We start from the raw sequence: 19,048 nt of genomic DNA on the forward strand, positions 1-19,048 counted from the left end.
ATTAGCTAATCAATGAGATCTGGGTTCAATTAAGACACCCCAATCTCAATCAATGATGGAGGAAGACTCTCCTCATCAGCTTCAGAACACACACACACACACACACACACACACACACACACACAATGAACATGAGTACACACCAGGATTCACTTGTGCTCCCCCACACATGTGAGCATACCACCCCAAATACACACAAAAGTATTTTGTTCCTAGAAGTCTATTTTTAAATAATAATAACAACCTAACATGATTATTGAGATACAGACAGAAACAAAGAACAAGAGGCAATAAACTAATAGAATGTGATTATATGATCTTAGTTAATTTCTCCCACATTTTGAATTTTAGTGTCTTATTTTGCATTTTTTTCCCCGTATGTTGGGGTTGTTAGTAAGCACATGTATAGTGTGTGTATGGAGATCATGTCTTTCTTCCCTTTAAAACAGGTCTCTCACTGGCTTGGAAACTTACCACATATACCAGCTAGTTGCCCCCCAAGCTTCCAGTGGTCCATCTGTCTCTACCTTCTAACTCCCCTTCACTGAGATTTGCTGTGGAATAATCCTGTACACTGTGAAAATGTTGCGCTCATTGTTAGTAAAAAGCTAATTGGATGATAGCTGGGCAGGAAGAGAGTGGATGAGACAGCCTGACACAGAGAGAATGCTGGGAGGAGGAAGGGTGGAGTCAGGAGAGAGAAACAAGGTGGACAAGACATACTGGGAAAAAGTACCAAGCAACGTGGCAAAGCATAGATAAGAAACATCGGTTAATTTAAATGTAAGAGTTAGTAAGTAACAAGCCTGAGCTATCAGCCTAGCATTTACAATTAATGTTAAGACTCTGAGTGGTTATTTGAAAGCAGGCGGTAGGGACAGGGAACTCTGCCTACAGAAATTCCAAGTGTATGCCATGGGCCTACTGTTTTACATGGGGATTATTTGCATTTACTCCCATCCTCACCCTTCTGAGGTGAGCACTTTAGTGACTCATCCATCCTGCTTAGTCCCCATTTTACATGTCTAGGTTGCCTATCACGTATTAACATAGTTATTGTTTTAGTTGTATTTTTAGGCTCCGTACTAGGGATGGCTTATGCATCTCATTTAAATGTTAGCATATTTGGGGTGGTGGTGGTGGCGGTGGCGGCGGCGGCGGCGGCGGCGGCGGCGGCAGCAGCAGCAGCGGCACACGTCTTTAATCCCAGCACTTGGGAGACAGAGGCAGGCGGATCTCTGTGAGTTCGAGGCCAGCCTGGTCTACAGAGCGAGATCCAGGAAAGGCACAAAGCTACACAGAGAAACTCTGTCTCAAAAAACTAAAAAATAAATGAATAAATAAATAAATATTAGCATATTCTGAATTTTTATAGTTACTCTCTCAGTGAATTTTCTATGCCCTCTTCTTAGCCATTAGCACGTCCTTCCTCCAGTTTAAAGTTCTTTTTTAATATGCCTTATAGATATATATGTTGGAAATATTTGCATTTATTATATTTTCTTTATCTGGAAATGTCTTTGCTATTCCTAAGGGATAGTTTTGCTGAGCACTGAATTTTTTGTTGATAGCTTTTTCTTCAGTACTGTAAAAAAATCTCATGCTACTTTCTTAGAAGACTTGGAGACTATTTTTGTTGGGAAATTGGCTGTCAGGTAAACAGCGACATGCCTACATAATTACCTGTTTCTCTTCTCTCACTGCCTTGAGTGTTTTACCAGTCTTTTTCCCTTGAGACCTTTAGGTTAAGAGACCTTCAATATAAGATGTCTTGGGGTAGACCTCATTGAGATACATTTGACCTGTGACCTCTGACCTTCCTGTGTGTATGTGTCTTTCTCCAGTTTGGGAAGTTTTCTGTTATTATTTCTATTTCCTATCTTTGGCATTCTCTAGTCCTCTTTAAACTGGCGTTAACTGATCACTGCTGTCTTCACATTGTACCCAAAGCCATGCAGATCCTCATTCCCCCGCATGCTTTTTCTTTTTCCAACCTTAAATACGGGTAGCCTGCCCTTACCCTACTATTTTTTCCTTCTGTTTACTCTCCCTCCCGTGGAATCCTCTGTTGCCCTTCAAAATTTACTGAGTGTATTCTGAAGCTCAAGAATTACTGCTTGATTTTTTTTAATTCTTCTGTCCTGTAAGTTTCTCTTTTAGACTATTGAAACTTTCCTCTATTTTCTTCAAGCTCATTGAGCCCCATAATGCTGTTTTCAATTCTCTGAGACTTCCCCATACTGGTTACTGCCTGGTATCTCATTTTATGTGTTTTCTGCCCTTATTTTGATTATTGAGTGAGGGAATGGTTTTCTTTTCAAACCTCAAGATGCTTGCTGTCGTGCGATATTGTCTTTACATCTGTCTTCCTAATCTGCCATTCGTGTCTGTCCAAAAAGTTCTAAGTCAGCTGCTTATTTTCTATGTTTCTGTAATTACTTCTGTATTTCACCACTGGATGGCACCCAGGTCCAGAGTTTTTAGGGGAGTGTTGTTAGTGTGTTTTAGAAGAAAAAAAGGACCATCCAAACCCAGGGTTCCTAATACAGGAGAGTACCCAGAAAGAGAAGTCTGATACTTCAAGAACATCCCCCACCCCATCCCAAGGTAAATCTGGATGCATCCAAGGTTACACTTCTGTGGTCAGACATGATAAGATTCTGTTCAGCTTTGGGGCATCCAAGGTTACACCTCTGTGGTCAGACATGATAAGATTCTGTTCAGCTTTGGGCAGTGTCACTGATATAGACCACGTCCAAGTTCTTGTGTCACATACATTACCATCAAAGTCACCAAACCGTGTCTATCCCCAAACAAACAGCTTTCCAATAGCAAGCAGCACACACTGGGGACCAAGTCCCACACTGCTGTGGGCAAACTGTTGCTTGAGGTAAGCTCATGACCCAAGATTGTTGTAACCAGTCACAGGAGATGCTAGTTGGAAGAGAAGCCCAGCAGACTGGGATGGTGTATCTTCCTTTAGCAATAGTTCCAGAAGCCCCCTTTCCTATAGATCCAGGGGCTGTAAAAGAAGATGTGGTAGATGCAAGATATGGCAGGTGCATGAACCCATGTCCTGATCACTCATAATGAGCTGCCTCACCTGGAAAATTGTCCCTGAAATAGACCTTTGCCCCTTTCCAGACTCCAGTTCAAATTGTTTCACTTGCCTCTGGCACACATGGAACATTTGAAGCTGACATTCAAGCCGCCTGTCACCCAGACCTGCAGTGATAATGCTGCACTCTAACAGCTCTGTGCCTGTGGTTCTTATCTAGTCTCCTGCAGAGAATTCTTCTTGCGTCTCTATCAGCTCTCTGCCCTGACCTCCACTGTGGTTCCTCTGAACAGTGCAGCCTCTTCAGCCTCTTAGAAGAGCTATCTTGTCACACATACATTGCAGAACACGTGTAAAGATAAGCACATCTGTAGTCTAACACACCATCTAACAACTCTTGTAGTGATTAACACTGGGGACCAGTGGGGCTGGGGAAATGACTCAGAAGTTAGCTGTGCAAGCCTGATGAGTTTGATCCCTGGAGATCACATACAGCGCTGGCTGCAGTGGTGCACATCACAATGCCAGCACTTTTGTGGCACGATGGAAGACAGAGACTGCAGAATCACCAGAGAGCTTGCAGCCCGGCTAGCCTAGAGTACACAGTGCTGCAGAAGAAGTGAGGGAGGCCTTAGAAGGTAGAAGATAAGAACCAGCTGTTGGCAGCCATGTTCTGACCTGCACGTGTATGCCACAACACACACAAGACCCCCCCACCCATAAAAAAAAAATAAATATCAAGGACAGAAAGATTGGGGTTCCTGTGTTTGTTAATGACCCATCAATACTAATCAGGAGTACTTCCTCGGTTAAAGCCAAAGAAATTGGTTTGGCTTGTAAGTTTGTTGTTATTTAATAAAGTTCAACATTTTGGAAAGACAAAAAACGTATCCATCCATGTCACTGACAGAACTTGTTTATGTCAGGACTGCCGACACTTTCAGGGAAGGTGCACACCACTTGCTCATTTAGAAATGTGGAAGATAGTACACTGAATGTTTATCTCTAGTGATTCTGACTTTTATATTCCTTATCAACATCCAAGAAAGATTCTCATGACGAAAAACATCAGAAGCAGAAAATTACTTATTCTGTTTTCCAGCAAGTCTAGTGTGTGTTGAACAGCTTGACCCAAAAGTCTGAAGCCCACAGCAGTCCAAAAATCTTGAATCTTTTAAGTGCTGAGCTGACATCACAAGTAGACAATTCCCCACCACGGAATTCTGTTGTACCCATCAAATTGTTAGAAATGATGATTAAAAACATCATTAAGAATATAATAGAACATACTTTCAGGCTATATGTGCAAAGTGTGTAGAAAGCATAAATGGTTTGGCGTTTAGAGCTGGGGTCCATCTCCTAAGGGCCACATTATGTATATACAAATATTTCAAACTGAAAAAAATGTGGTATCTGAGACATTTCTGGTTCTAAACATTTCACATAAAGGAGATTCAAGCTGTATGAGACAGAACTGTGTTAGAAATGGTAACTCTCTGTGACATGTGTACCATGGACACTAGCCAAGTTAGAATAAATCCTGAGGGTTTTTTTTTTTTTTTTTGTTTTTTTTTTTTTTTTGAGACAGGGTTTTTCTGTGTTGTTTTGGAGCCTGTCCTGGATCTCGCTCTGTAGACCAGGCTGGCCTCGAACTCATAGAGACCCGCCTGCCTCTGCCTCCCGAGTGCTGGGATTAAAGGTGTGCGCCACCACTGCCCAGTAGATCCTGAGTTTAATATCTCAGCATCTAGTTAATAAAGTGTCTACTATGAGTTACACTTCTCTTTATAGGCTAAGGAAATAGCCTGAAGGACTAACACCCCAACACTCCTTTAATTTATTTTACATTGGTGGTCCTGTGAATTGGTGCTCAGGAATTCAGGCGTGCTAAGTCTCCCACACTGAGCTATGTGCCCATGATCTAACATCGTAATAGAAGAGGTGTGAGAAGTACATTTGGAAAAAAAAATGCCAGGTTCTGAATTCCTTATACTTAAATGTCCTTTTATCTTTTCTGGATTGACTTTGGACAACCATACTCTGTTTTTATGGCATACAGCTACAAAAAAAACATGAAATGCGTCAAGATAAAATGTACGTTTATATTTATCAGCAGTGTCCGCAGAGCATGGGTGATCGGAAGCTCCACAGTTGTTGCAGAAAAGGGTGGTGACTTCCCCAAGCAAAGGCTGGGCTCAGGCTTTAGTCTCCCTCAGACTGCACCACGGAAGCAGTGGCGGCTGGTGTCACCTCACAGAGCTTGGCAAACAACTTCTTGCAGGTAAATCTTGGCATGCATTCATCATGTCAATTTCTTGCTCTTAAGCAAGTATGTGGTGTTGCAAAGCTTTGGGAGATGTAGCCAGTACCACAAGGTACCAGAGACACTCATCTACCACTAATTATGAGCAGGTCACTTATCAGAATTCTTGTTTATTCTAAACAGATATTGCTTCGAAATGAAAACTCCTACGATCACACGTTGCATTAACTTCCTGTGCATATTCCACTCATTTTTGTGAGTTTTATAGCACTTAATTTGAAGATTATTTATATATGTAATTTTATGGCTAACAATTTCTCTTTGAATTAATATCATCTGCACTCTGTGGAATTATGTTGTACTACAGTGATAGAGTATATGGTGTTTATATTGGAGATTTTGTATTTGGTACATGTGTCACACATCCTAACATGTGAAATCTTAGCATTACAATCCACTATTTGGGAAATCATTTATTTTTGAGATCCTAAATATGCAGTATATTTGCAACATGCGTGTTTAACATACACATGTTACTATGAAAAGGGATAAAATATAGACACATCTATAAGTTTTGAATAGCCTTGGCTTTTAATGTTGCTGACTTTACGCCTTGTTCATCTAAAAATTACATTCATGACACTTGGGAGAATCCTCTGTATTGTGACTAAAATATACACATATATATGTTATATATACACCATATATATTATATGTGTATATATATTTGTGGGAAGATTTCCAGAATAATCCTGTTGACACAAGGAACTACTAATTGCTGATATCAGAATCGTTTCTCCAGATTAAAAGATTGCAGGAAAGACAAGGCATACACACACAGCCAGCGTGGAGTGTAGCAAAGAAAATTTCCTTCACAAACAGAAGAAGCAGGACTTCCCATGACTGCTCCTGAGATACGCATTTTCAGAGTAAAACATTTGACCCTGTAGACAACTGACAGTTTATGCATCATCTTTCTACTTTAGTATTCTTATTACTCAAAACTGAAACAAAAAGGCCCAAATATTTGACCCAATGTGTAGGTAGCACTAGGAGATGGCAGAACTCAGCACTGAAGCCTGCATGTAATTGTGAAATTCCCTCTTCCCGTTGGAAATACTATGAGCAATTATCTTAAGAGGAGAATGGCTGTTATCTGTGGAATACTTTGAGAGACACCAGAGAGCTGCTAGAATCTTAAAAGGAAAACTGATGTTAGGAAAGAGACTGACTCCTAGATAATTTAATATTGTCTACTACCTCCAGGTGCTTTGAAGACTTCAGAGATGTTTCAATAATCACCTAAAAATGCTCATGTGCACAGCAATAAATACATGAGAAGGACTGGAAGAATGCAAGCCAGTCAATAAATTCTGGTTAGCTCTAATGTGGGATTTAGATAGGAGATAGAAAATTCATGGCATAATTCTATTGTAAATGATTTTGATATTTAAAGTAAGCACCCTCATTTACTTGTTTGTAGACACCTAAAAAGTAATAGTAATTTTTGATTAAACAATTCAGTGTTGCTGATTATTAATAAAACCTATCTATGAAGGTCAGTTAAAGAACAAAAGCTCTGAAGTTTATTTTTGTTATTTTAGAATCATGGCTAACACTTAGACTAATTTCTTGCTTATTATTTCCTTCATCATTTCTTTTTGTCTCTCTTTTTTTCTTTCAGTAATATTTTTATTGTTGCAAAGAGCCCTATAGGACAAAAGCCAAATGTGAAAATATTCATAAAATCTTGTGTTTGATGCAAAATGACTTTAATTATAGAATCATTTCTTAATAAATACACAAGCTCTTTTTCTTCTTGGTTATTAGATACATTGTCATTATAGGAAGATATCTCAAATTTACCCTATGGTTTTAAATACAACAATCTCCCCTTCCAAAGTAAGACACTATATTTTAATTTCCAGAACAAAATCTGACAATTCAATCAATTCCATCACATATAACATGTTTAATGGGAGTATTTGTGGTTTTTTTTCCTGGTGCCCTCTTTATTTTATATTGAATCCATTGGGAATAGCTGCATATTTTATTTCTAATTCATCCATTTCTGATTTAAATTAAAAATGTATTTAAGAAATATGTTCCTCTGTTCTCTATGATGATGATTTGTCAGTTGTAAATTGTAGTCAGAATGTTTTGTTTAGTGTTTATTTTCTTTGCTTAAATTTCACCAGGGCCTGGCCATTCACTCTCCATGGCAGTGATGCCTAGATGGACTCAAGAATTATAGTGTCCTTCCAAGGCTCCTGCCCACCCTGTTGAAGCACTGGCGACCCTCATCCTGGCTGTGCAGGTGTATCAGTTGGTATATCTTAAAGAATTAGGCCACACTATTTGGTAAACATAAATAATTCCTTTTCATGCTTTTAAAGACGAACAAAACAAAACAAAACCAAGATGTTGCAATGGTCCTAGGGTGATCTGGAGCCTCCCTGTCTTGTCAAGTGTGATCTGTGGCAATGTAAATATCCACTTTCAGCTGCAGAACAAAGAAGCCCAACATAAAGGGACCCAGACCTACACAGGATGGCAGAAAAACAGGACTAGGAATGTGTAGTGACATATTACAGAGCGGAAATGGCTAGATAGGACCCCTAGACCTCCTCTCCAGTTAGCGACTTGAAGGTTCTGAATACCTGAGCAGAATATTCAGTTCCTTTGAGAAAGAGTTGGCCAGTATCTTTGTCATGTAAAAAGGACTTGATTTTGGTATACACATCAATTGAACAGATTTTAAATAGTTTTCTACTGGCAAGTAATAGACTTTGTATTTGGCCATAGTATTTACACTAGAAGGTAGTTAGTATTTTTAGAAAATGCTAAAAAGTAATATGAGCCTGAAATCATTCTGCACCACCATCATGTATTGGATTCAAGACAGCTTCTCTGTAACTTAAAAACAGCATGATATAGACTGTGTTCTGATCTGATGCCCACAGTCAGAAGCATTTTATTCATATGCATATTAAAATTATTTTGTATATTACCTGGTGTTATTATGCCAACTAACTTAATTAAGTGCTGTGAGTTATTTAAAAATCTTTTAAAAGTGAACTAATAACTCAGAATGTTATTTGAAACCCCAAGTCTATTATTTTAATCCATCAGTTTTTAGCTTAAATCTGGATGAGGGTCAGGATGGCTACAGTTTCCTTGACTATGAAGTATATAACACATGCACACCCTTGACAAATTTGACTCCATCCAGAAACATAGTTAACCCTTTGGAATTGATCACAATGGTTTAACACACCTAAGATTATAACACAAAGGTAGATGCCTGACAGTGTGGGCAAAGAAAAACCCAGCAAATTTATATGGGACCTATTTTGGGGAAAAAATACAAAATTAACGTTACATTTCTTATCCTTGTGAAAGAAAAAAATCAAGCATTTTCCAAATGGTAACACAGTCCCAGGCAAAGCTGCTGAAATATTTCCAACTCTAAAAGTCCTAAAAATGTCACCCTACTAGTAAGTGTGTTAAGGGTACCGTACAGACCTTTCCAATGCTTGGTCAGTTTGAAGCCTCCCCAAGGCGATAGATTTCACTGGAGCTTTTCTTCTTTCTCCTGATGAGAGGAGGCTGGTCTTGCCTGTCCATTAAGGACAGCTTGGTCTGTGGTACTGAGACAACTGTGGCCTGAGACACTCATCTGTTCTCTTACTCTGCTCGGCTATATTTGGTAACTGAACTCAAGTTTCAGCTGAGTGCCACAATCAGGAATCCCAGGAGTGGGCTGGGAAGCAGCCCCAGATCTGTGGCTGGGTTCTTAGAAATTAACACCACTAAGTGTAGAAGGAACCGTAGGTATGATTTCAATAAGCATGGCATTTAAACATATTCCACTCTGACCTTATAGTTGGAAGTCACCACCTGGCCTTTTCGCATGCCCTTAGTTATTTACTAGAATACTTTATGATTCCCAATTAAAAAAAAGTGACATTCTGGAGGAAGACTCCTAGGATAATCTGTTTGTATGTTTAACTTTTAGTCATGTTGTGGGCTCTCCTAAAATAGTAAACCCAGTAACTATTTAAAAATTAAGACACCTGCCAAATTGAGTGGAGATCACAACTGCTTTCTTATTTCAGCGTTGCTAGTTAAAATTTGTCATATGACTGCAGTGTGTATTAAAGATGTAGTTCAAGGCATAATGAAATGGAGTCTGAATAGAACAAATGTACAGCAAATGGAGAGTAAATCTTATGGGATACAGCACTGAGCCTTAAGCATCAAGAACATTTAGCAAATTATTCACTGGAAAAACCAAACAAATGGTGAGTGAACATTGTCTAAGACAAGCATTTACTTTCCATAGCTGTGAAAAAGACATCACGAATCCTCTTGTTAACTATTCTGTAGCGGCTCACTGTATTGTTCTCTTGTTAATAACACGTGGAGAGAGGTAGGGAAAGCCAACAACTTCTCGATCTAACCAAGTTCGTTTACTAGAGCAAGATCTAACCAAGATTGTCTACTAGAGCATGGGTCGAATCACATGAAAGGTCCCAGTTTATTCAGAAAGAAAGTACTGAGTATTTAATTGGCTGCCATAACCTTTGGTTTAGTTTCATTTCTAAAGAAGTCCATTCCTGATAGTGGAGTTTGTTATTTGTTTCTTGTTGTGTTCTGATCCTTGACACAGTGCTTCTATGGCCAATTCACCCTTACATTCATTAGTCAGTGATTTTACAGCTTACTCTTTGTAGAACAAAAGTGGAACTCCCTCTTACGTCCTATTGTCTTAGTTTATTTTTGCTGCTGTAAGGAAAGAGTACAGTTGGGATAATTTACACAGAACAAAAGTTGACTTTGCATACTTCTCAAGGCTGGGAAGATGAAGGCGCCTGCAGGTTCATTGTATAGTGAAGATTCTTTTATTGCTTCTAAACTGTCACTTGATTTTGGTGTCCTCTGCTAGAGACACTTCATTACACAGTACAAAGTGGAAAGCAAGGGTGTTTTAATAAGGGTATCTAGTCCTACCCATAATGTCAAAACTCTACATTTCACGTCTAAAGGCTACACTGCCAATGTTGCGTTGGAAATACATTTCAACACTTTTTTTTTCAGAACTAAGCAATTTAATTTTAAATCAGAGTTTGAGACAATAAAAGATATATACAGTCAGCATGCCTACCAAGTGAACATAACAGGGAATAATTGCTTTTATAGATCATAGGAGAAAGAGTGCCTCAGTCTGAGGTGCCCACTTCAACATGAAACACTTGTTTAATATACTTTTTATCCTGTAAGGAATGACAAAACTAGAGAGGGCAGAAAAGGGGAGGGAGGGTGACAGAAGATGTCTGGAAGTGGTGGGAAAATGGTCAATGTGAGGACCAGTTCAAGTTACAAAGCTTAAATGCTTATAGAAGGAAGTGTTGATAAGAAAGAAGTGATTTGCCCTGGAATCCCAGAGGAACTCAACGATGGGAGGCTTCAGACTTTACCTTATATATAACTTTAGTTGATCACTCCATTACTGCTAGTAATCATGGTACAGGACCTAGAATCTGTGATGTTGGTTGTTTCTTTTCCTCTTTGTCTCTTTGGGGGCCTGCCACCCAGCTCCCAAATAAATCCACATGGAGGCTCATTCTTAATTATAAATGCCTGGCCTTTGGCTTGGCTTGTTTCTTGCCAGCTTCTCTTAACTTTAAATTATTCCAGCTACCTTTTGCCTCTGGGCTTTTTTCTTTCTTTACTTCTGTATATCTTACTTTCACTCTTACTCTGTGGCTGGCTGTGTGGCTGGGTAGGTGGCCCCTAGTGTCCTCTTCCTTCTCTCTTGTTCCTTCTTCGTTTTCGCCCAGATTTCCTCTTCTATTTATTCTCTCTGCCTGCCAGCCCCATCTATCCTTTTTCCCCTCGCTATTTGCCATTCAGTTCTTTATTAGACCATCAGGTGTTTTACACAAGCACAGTAACACAGCTTCACAGAGTTAAACAAATGCAACATAAAGGAATCAACACATATTTGCATCATTAAAGCAAATGTTCCACAGTATAAACAAATGTAACACACCTTAAAATAATATTCTACAACAGATCTGGATTGACTTGGAGAATCCCTCTGGACCATTAGATGTTCTTTTTCCATTCCCACTTTAGATGGCTAGGAGGCTCCTTCTCCTGCCTAGGTAAGGCAGGAGGCTGCTTCTCTGAGACTTTAAAGCAGATTTTAGTCGCAGAGATGGAAAGCACAGATGTTATGAAGAGACTGTGGGAAAAATGTATGACTTCCTCGTCTATTTTTTTTGTCTCCTCTCTCTCGGTAGTTCAAGAAGCTGTGAAATTCCCACGTCTCAAGGAGTTGGTCAACTTATACCTTTTATTGAACTTATACCTCTTATTGAACACATGTTTTGTTCTCTCTTCATTCTAGGAAAACTCCATCAGTAAACAGGCATGGTATGGCAGCAACAGAAATAGATGAATGGATAAGTCTGATGAAGATCCAGTTTCTATGGGTAACAACACTGAAGGTCACTAACATGCAGATGAGGATAAACTCAGTGTATGCCATACATGATTGTAGGAACATCATCTAAGCCAGATATAATGTGAGAGGAGGATGTCAAAAGACTGATTGGGTTTAAAGGATTTATTTCTAGGCCAATTACTAGAACATTGACTAGAGCAATCCTGTAAGGTTTTCATGTCTCCATTTTCATTGTCTCTTCATCAGACTTACTCATTAATCTACTGCACATATGCAGCCTGATCCTGTGGGCAGTCTTCTGGGCACAAGGCGCTTGACAGTGTTGTGTACAAAATGATTAAAGAAAAAGGACCCAACACCAAAGTAATGAAAATAGAATTGAAATTGTATGTGAAGAGTGAGACCAGAATCCATACTTTAAAATTATATGTGAATTTTGGGCACTGTTGGGTATTATATGTTTTTTCCCCACTCAGTGCTGGGAATTGAACCTAGCACTCTACCATAAAGCTATATTTCTAGCTCCAGAAATCTAATCTGCCTAAAGGGAGCAAGTGTAGAGGAAAGTTCTACATAGAGCTGAAAGAAACAAATATTAATTTCAATAGACCTTACTTTAAAAAATAAGCACATGTCTTTATAAAAACAAAATAAAACCATGTATTCTATTATAATCACATCATTTACTGAGTAATGTTGAATTGTATACAGTAAAAGAACATAGTATAATATTTTGAAGAGTAATATGTAATATTTGAAAGAATTATCAATAAGTAGTAAGAAATTGTATGTTAAACCAAAAATATGCAACTTAAATTTATCCAAATTGTAATAGTTGTCTTACCATGCAAAGATAAAGATTTAATTCAATACATTAATAGGTCATAAAGGAAAAGCCATTATGGCTATTTCTAAAGATTATTAGCAAGTTTTTGAACAAAATTCAGTGTTCATTTTCATTTGAAATATAATTTTGAAGAGTGAGAAAATGATTCTAACTTATTACATTTAGAAGTATATATGCACATGTATATATATATATATGTACATGATATATATGTACACATTTAATCATGTAGATATATCATGTTACCTAGTACTTAGACACAAAATACCAATGAACATACAAGTCTTTTTTTTTTTTTTAAAGATTTAGTTATTTAGTGTACATTGGGGTTTTGCCTGCACGTATGTCCATATGAGGGTGTCAGACTCCCTGAAACTGGAGTTACAGACAGTTGTGAGCTGCCCTGTGGGTGCTGGGAATTGAACCCAGGTCCTTTAGATGAGCAGCCAGTGCTCTTAACCATTTGAGCCATCTCTCCAGCCTCCTTGCAAGTCTTTTTAGAAACTGATTTTATTTTTATTTATGTGTATGTATGTGTATCGGTGTGTGTGGGTATGTGTACATACGTGCAGGTTCCTACAGAGGCCGGAAGTTGGAGTTACAGGTGGTTGCGAGCCTCTGGTTTGGACGCTGGGAACTGAACTCAGGTCCTCTGAGGAGCAGCAAATGCTTTTATTCATCAAGCCATTTCTCCAGCATCTGCATGCAAGTCTTTACAAAAGTGAAAGATAAGATGGGGATGCAGTACCAGAAGACATGTAATGGTACATCCTGTTTCTACCAGAGGAAGAATTGATTTAGTGGCAAGTCAGTTTTCATAAGAAAAAAAAAATCTACAAATAACATAGACTCAATCCTAAAGGCACTTTGTCTTGTGGAATCAGAAAAGCAATACAAGGTTTTATTCAGAGCACTTGCAGAGGATCAGAGTTCAATTCTTAACACCCAGATTGGGGGGCTCACAACTGTCTGCAATTCTGTCCCAGAGTTTCCAATGCCCTTTTTTGTTCTCCATGGGCATGCAGAGGTATATGCGCGCACGCACGCGCGCACGCACGCGCGCGCACACACACACACACACACACACACACACACACACATATATAATTGCAATTTCTTTTCCTCTCCTGGTATATGGTACACTCAACATCCACAGTGCTTCATCTTTGAGAAAAAATGCATTAACTGGGGCGGGGTGGATGGAAACCTTTACTGCAGTGTTCATGCCATGTAATTATTTCTTAATATAACATAAATTATCTTGACTGTTACTGTTTCTTACTCCCCATGATTTTCCTTATTAATAGGAAATATTTTTAAAGTGCATCTGAAAATAGAAAAGACGCAATATAGAAGAGATAACTTTAATTTACTATCTAATAAGAAAAGTACTGTTTTTTTGCCAGTTATTATAGCTGGAAAGTAAGATTTGAGGAATCTTTCTATTCCCCTCCCCCATATTTTTTTTCTTTAAAATCTATGTCTGATTGCTTACTAAGAGCATGACAAGGAAAGATTCTAGTCACTCAATAAGCCTAAGTCACGTCGATCATTAGAATGTGTTTCATCATGGATTAACTTATTAGCAAATCATAATTTTTCAAATCCTTTGGCTATAAAGTAGAGAGTAATCATTTAAAGAAACTGTGGGTTTTACATGTGTTGGTTTGGGGATTAAAAAGAAACTCTGTTGATTTTAAATAGCTTGAACGAGGTTCCCTCTCTTGCTATCTGGCCCCTGTCTGCAATATGAACATCCATCTTCATCTGGCTACCTTTGAAATGTCAGATCCTTTGACCTACTCGATCCTAGACCTACTGAGGACATAGTCCTAATTAAAAGAGACACGTCATATAAAAATGTACAATTCTACTTTATGTATAAGAGCATCCTCTTCGCCCAAAAAAATACACGTGCGATTTATGGAATGGCTTAGTAAACTCATGGAATTTTTAAGCAACCGTAAAATGTGATTTTTCTGGAGCTATTTATATTAACAAAGAAAAAATAACACAAAGAAAATTATGGTTTGAATATGAAACTTAAACATAAAGAGTCTTTTCATGATTAAGGTTTAAGTGCACAATTTGATGTTGTAAAAATATGAAGACTTCCCTAAATTGTATGAGCCCCTGCCTTCCCCCCTCCAGTTCTATTCATTGGAGAAAAAGGAACATCTAGCAAGATGTTCAGAAATGGCTTTGGCAAGTCATTTGACTTAGAGACAAAACCTCAGTGTTTTGCTGCCCTTGAAGTTCGCATTTTTCACAACTCATGGAAGGACTTGGTAAGGGAACAGCAAACTTGTAAGGGCAGAGGTCACTGCTAGACAACTGTAGACAGCTGTGTGGGCATTTCGGCGGCTGCTTCCAAAGAAGTGCCCCGTCGAAGGATGTGGCTGTCACTCCCTAGGAAATCAGAAAGGAAGACTGGACAAAGGAGGAAATCAGCTGTTCGACAGTGAAAAAATTTAGACAGTGAAAAAATGCCAACCATGAAAGACAGTTGCCGAGCGACAAACAGCCCTGAGCCCCGCCCACCACGACTTGCAGGCCCAGCAATTTGCGCAGCTCTTGCTATTTTGGGAAGGAATTTCCACAGAGTTGGCTTATCTTCAGCTCTGAGGTTTCCTCTGATTGAATGATCAACAGGTGTCGAAAAAGGCTGTGGCAGAAATGTCGCAGACCCAGTGTGCTCGTTTGACATCTGTGGCCCGCACCATAGTGTCACTCGGTGGGTCATTTCTTAACCAACGAGCCGATCTGGAGAATAAAGGCTAAATCCATCACTTCACGATCTACTGGCCATTACTGTTCTGTGTGTATGCCTTTGCATTTGGTAATAGTATGCATTATTTTCGGTTTATACATTGAATACTGCACTGTGATCATACAACTGGAGTCTAAATGAAAACATGAACAGGAGCAATGATAAAACTAAAATCAGTTTCCCTCTCAACAGAAGCGCTTTGTGGGAGACGGTTGGTGTTTCAAATGCTCACACCGCGTAGAATTACTGTTGGAAGCTTTTCACAAAATGAATTTAAACCCGTGTCCTCTTTTACTCGCTTTTCCTGTGCCCCCATGCCTCTGAGACAAAAGCAAACACATCTATCTCACCTTAGAATTTCCCAATACACAGTATCCTGCATTTGTCTCCGCTCTTCATTTCTCTAGAGTCCTACCCTGCTCCCGTCCACTCCTTCTTATTCACGTCAGTGCATCTGATCTTGCCCCATTAATATTCTCAGACACATCTGTGCTGAATCACTATTCTGTCTCCTATAGACTGGGGAAATTGAAACCAGGAAGGCTAGAGGGAAGAGAAAAGAAACTGAAGCTCTTCCTATATGTGTAGAAGCTGAGATGCTGGACGCACCCGGACTGCTGGAGTCCAAGGCCCGGTGTCTCCAGGAAGCTCTCAACTGATCTCTGTACTTGGCCTCTTCTCTCCACTCCCTCCCCATGTGTGTGTCCAGGAACTGGACTCCCAAGTGAGAATCGGGGGATGCATGCGTGAACTGGTAATTGTAAGGCACTTTTCAGGACTGTGGAAGTGAGGAGGCCTAGAGTCAAGCCGTCCATCTTTATGGGTCAGACTAGGAAATTAGGAAAAGGAGCTCCCCCTCCCCCGTTCAGGGAATCACTTCTACAGGACACAGCTCTTTGGAGACTCAAATATACTTCCTGCATGCAATGAATCAAAAGTTTGTAGGTTTGTAGAAAAACACAGCTGCTGCACATGCAAAAATAACTGAGGATGAGTTTTTGTAGGCTCATGTAGATCAATTCCAAAAGATACTGGGAATATATTGATGTTCATCCTTCCTGATGTTTTTTATTCAAAAAGTATAAAAAGAGCTAGATGTGGTGTAGTATGCCTGTAATTTAAGCACCAGAAATGTTCAGGCAGAATTGTAAGTTCTAGGCTAGGCTGCAAAGAGAGAAAGATTTACATTTCTGTAGCTTTTATCTTCCATCATTTATCTATCCATCTGTCTATTATCTATCTATCTATCTATCTATCTATCTATCTACCTACCTATCATCTGTCTGTCTATATGTACCATTTATCTATATATGCACTTCCATGTCATCTATAATCTCTCCAAAAATTATTCTATTCATTGTCTGCCTGTTTTTATCTGTTCATCAATCTATCTTTCCTTATCTGTGCATCTGTAATTTATATAACTTTTAGACATCTGGATTTTGTGCTGTGTGCAACATGCTTTCCACACTCGATTTGTTGGTACACACCAGTTTCATTTAGCAGCCATTGGATGCTATTTGATTGTATATCATATCATAAATGATTGGTTTTTATTTCAGGCAGAATTGAGGGCAATAAAGCAAAAATAAACACTCTTTTCTATATCCCCTTTTAAAAGCTTGTAGGCTTCAAGTTTTCTTAGCTTTATTTCTTAGTTGCTTATGCATTATATATTTACAATCCTATTTATTGGTTTACTATTTTTGACAGTTGCAGACTTTCAGCTCTGAAATCTCTTCAATCCTGGTTGTACACTTGCAGAACTCTTCCTGAGGTAAGCTTTCTGGCTTTTAACAATGCAATAGATTTCTTATTAATTATCCTCTAGTGTACTTGACAGAATAGATCAAAATACCTATCCTTCTTCCTACTGCAGGCTCCTTTGCTGCCCCTCTGAGGATAGTGATCATAGGGACATTTTATTGGCACAGTCCTTTTTAGGACAGCTTATGGTTTATTTGGAAATACTGTTCTTTAAAGATTACTGACATCTGATTTTGTTTCTTTTAGTTGGTGCTTCATGACACTTTTTACTCTCAATGATTTAGATTTTGATTTGTTAAAAATAAAATGTAAAATTATTTTAAATGATATGTATGTGTTTGCATCTGTTTTGGGTTGGGTCTGTGCATTTAAGGGCAGGTACTTGTGGAGTCTAGAGGCACTGGACCCTCTAGGAGCTGGAGTTACAGGGAGTTGGGAACCACCTGTTGTTGGTACTGTGAACAGAACCCATATGCTCTGGAAGTGCATCAAATTCTCTGAACTGTTGAGTCAACTCTCCAGGTCTGACATTTTTGTTTTTTATTCTTTTTTATATTTTTCTTTATTAAGAGTTTTTTCTTCATTTTACATACCAACCACAGATCCCCCTCTCATCCCTCCTCTTGCTCTCCCACAGCCTTCCCCCACAACTTACACCCCATTCCCTCTTCTGAAAAGATAAGGTTTCCCATGGGGAGTCAGCAGAACCTGGTACCTTCAGTTGAGGCAGGTCCAACCCCCCCCCCCATGCATCAAGGCTGGGCAAGGTGTCCCACCATCGGTAATGGACTCAAAAAAGCCAGCTCATGCACCATGGATAGATCTTGATCTCACTGCCAGGGCTCCTTAAACATATCAAGCTACACAACTGTCTCCCTTAGACCATCCTGTTTCCTCATGTTCTCATCTCCTATCCCCTACCCTCTAGTGTCCCCCCTCACCCCCAGCTTCCTCAGGAGATCTCATATATTTCCCCTTCCCAGGGCAATCTATGCATCCTTCTTAGGGTCCTCCTTAACTAGCTTCTCTGAAGCTGTGGGTTGTAGTCTGGTTATCCTTTGCTTTACATCTAGTATTCACTTATGAGTGAGTAAAACGACAGCCTACAGAATGGGAAAAGATCTTCATCAACCCAACATCTGACAAAGGGCTGATTTCTAAAACATATAAAAAAAAAAAAAAAACTCAAGAAACTAGACATCAAAATACCAAACAACCAATTAAGAAACATGTTGCAGAGCTAAACAGAATTCTCAATAGAAGAATCTCAAATGAACAAAAGACATTTAAGGAATTGCTCACCATTCTTAGTAATCAGGGAAATGCAAAACAAAACTACTCTGAGATACCATCTTATACCTATCTGAATGGCTAAGATAAAAAACACTGATCTCCAGCTTATGCTAGGGAGATGTGAAGCAGGGGGAACACTCCTTCATTGTTGGTGGGAGTACAAACTTACACAGCCACTTTGAAAATCAGTATGGTGATTTCTCAGAAAATTGGTAATCAATCTATTTCAAGACCCAATGATACCACTCTTGGGCATATACCCAAGGAATGCTCAATTATACCACAAGGACACTTGCTCAATTATGTTCATAGTAGCATTATTCGTAATAGCCAGAACCTGGAAACAACCTAGATGCCCCTCAACCGAAGAATGGATAAATAAAATGTGGTACATATATACAATGGAGTACTACTCAGCAATAAAAAAATGACATCATGAAATTTGAAGGCAAATGGATAGAACTAGAAAATACCATCCTGAGAGAGGTAACCCAGACTCAGAAAAGACAAACATTGTTTTTCATTCTTAATTCCCAAGAAGGAATATCAATATATATTGATAAATTATCATGTATGGT

General features: G+C 39.0%; 1 protein-coding gene across 4 annotated transcripts in view; it reads right to left on the reverse strand.

Annotated features, from left to right (window-relative positions):
- Palld (palladin, cytoskeletal associated protein) overlaps positions 1-9,004 on the reverse strand; it is a 413,286-nt gene extending 404,282 nt beyond the window's left edge. For 2 of the 4 annotated variants that reach the window (XM_028881038.2, XM_028881037.2), the window contains exon 1: positions 8,847-9,001. The gene's annotated coding sequence lies outside the window, so the exon portion shown is untranslated. Of the gene's footprint in view, positions 1-8,846 lie in introns of all 4 variants that reach the window. The other 2 variants (XM_028881040.2, XM_028881039.2) reach the window with 1 other exon arrangement.
- Positions 9,005-19,048: the final 10,044 nt, after the last annotated feature.

This window comes from Peromyscus leucopus, chromosome 17, assembly GCF_004664715.2.
Source record: "Peromyscus leucopus breed LL Stock chromosome 17, UCI_PerLeu_2.1, whole genome shotgun sequence".
NCBI classification, from domain to species: Eukaryota; Metazoa; Chordata; class Mammalia; order Rodentia; family Cricetidae; genus Peromyscus; species Peromyscus leucopus.